This window comes from Papaver somniferum, chromosome 11 (assembly GCF_003573695.1).
Source record: "Papaver somniferum cultivar HN1 chromosome 11, ASM357369v1, whole genome shotgun sequence".
NCBI classification, from domain to species: domain Eukaryota; kingdom Viridiplantae; phylum Streptophyta; class Magnoliopsida; order Ranunculales; family Papaveraceae; genus Papaver; species Papaver somniferum.
The window spans coordinates 109,944,320-109,946,320 of record NC_039368.1 but is presented as its reverse complement, the minus strand read 5'-3'; the positions used below and the strand labels follow the sequence as shown (position 1 = coordinate 109,946,320).

Below are 2,001 nucleotides of genomic sequence, written 5' to 3'. Positions count from 1 at the left end.
AATTTTCATCTCCATAGTCATATTACCAAAAGATAAACTCATCACACCATTTCGACAGTTAATGATCGCATTAGACGTAGCTAAAAATTGGCGACCTAAAATCACAGGTATCTGGTTTTCTGGGTCAGGGACAGGTTGGGTATCTAGGAACACGAAATCCACTGGATAAATAAACTTTTCTACCTCAATAAGAACATCCTAGATAACACCTCGAGGGATTTTAATAGACATATCAGCTAACTGCAGTGTCATCTGAGTAGGTTTTATTTCACCAAGTCCTAGCTGTAAGTATACATGGAATGGCAGTAAGTTCACACTGGCTCCTAAGTCAAGTAAAGCTTTTTCTACCCGGAAGTTACCTATTGTGCAAGCAATGGTAGGAGAACCTGGGTCTTTGTACTTTGGAGTTGTGGTGTTCTGAATGATTGAACTTACGTGACTAGCTAAAAAGGCTTTCTTATGGACGCTAAGTTTTCTATTTCACGTACACATATCCTTAAGGAACTTGGCATAAGAAGGAATTTTCCTAATTGCATCTAATAAAAGAAGGTTTATGGTAACTTGCTTAAAAACTTCCAATATGTCATTAAAGTTCGACTCCTTTTTTGTTGGTATTAATAGTTGGGGAAATGGGTCTCTAGGCATAAAATCATACCTTTCAAGAACCGAATTCACATCATCATAAACTTTATCAGTCTCCTCAGCTACTGGTCCTGAGAGGTGAGATTCTGAGGGGTGAACTACAGTATGTTCACTATCAGGCATGGTTACCTTATTGTCTACAACTCTACCACTCCTAAGAGTTCTAACAACATTCAATTGATTCGATGGTTTTGCACCTAATTCATGAACTCCTCTAGGGTTGGGTTGTGTTTGACTAGGAAACTTACATTTTTCTCTCAAAGAATCACTTATCAGACCAACCTGGGTTTTTAACTCGGAAATAGCCTGACTATTTTCTTGTCCTATCCTGTTACTAGCTTGTAGACTCTGTTCTACGGATAACTGAAATTTTGCAGTTTGCTGAGTTAACAAGGCGAGAGATTCCTCTAAACTTAGGATTTTCTTATCTGAATGATTCTGAAACTGAGCTAGTCCTAAAGGATTCTTAGCATAGCCAAAACCTGGGGGAGCATTAAAATTACTAAACTGACCTTGACTCTGGCCCTTAGACCACGAAAGGTTCGGATGGTTTCTCAAACCAGGATTATAGGTTTCTGAATATGGGTCAATCTTTTGACGGTTATCAAATCTAGTGTTATTATAAAGAGCATTGGCTTGCTCTTCAATATTCTGGCCTTCCCAAAAAGGCTCCACTCTGCCACTAGTCTGGCCCACTTCTAAAGCTTCTAACCTTTTTGCTATAACAACAATTTTGGCATCTGATTCATAGCCTCCTTCTGCCCTATTAATGTTTCCTCTACTTAAAAGAATTATTTTCTGGGGTGCCCTACTATTTTCCCATTGCTGGGTTTTTTCGGCAATTTCATTAAAAAATTCCATCGCCGCATCAACAGTTTAGTTTTCAAATCCACCAGTGCATAGAGACTCAACCATGGTCGTTGTGGAATAATCTAAACCCTCATAAAGGATCTGAACTAGCCTAACCTTTTCTAAACCATGATGAGGACACTGGGATAATAAATCATTGAACCTTTCCAAATACCTATATAAAGATTCTCCCTCTTGTTGTGAAAATGTGCATATTTGCGTCCTAATAAACGATGTTTTGTGCCTAGGGAAAAACTTATTGAAAAAGGAAGATGTAATTTGTTCATATGTCTCAATTGACTCGGAGTCCAAACTATATATCCACGATTTGGCCTTATCTTTCAGGGAAAATGGAAATAACCTAAGTTTCAAAGCATCATCATCTAAGCCTCTAATTCTTAGAGTACTACAAATTTCCTCAAAATCCCTAACATGGTAATAGGGGTTTTCATTTTATTTCTCTAAAAAGATTGGAAGCATCTGTAAGGTCCCAGGTTTCAGTTCATAGGG

General features: G+C 38.0%; 1 pseudogene; it reads left to right on the top strand.

Annotated features, from left to right (window-relative positions):
* Positions 1-1,615: 1,615 nt before the first annotated feature.
* On the top strand, positions 1,616-1,715 carry LOC113325562 (annotated as a pseudogene).
* The last annotated feature ends 286 nt before the right edge of the window (positions 1,716-2,001 follow it).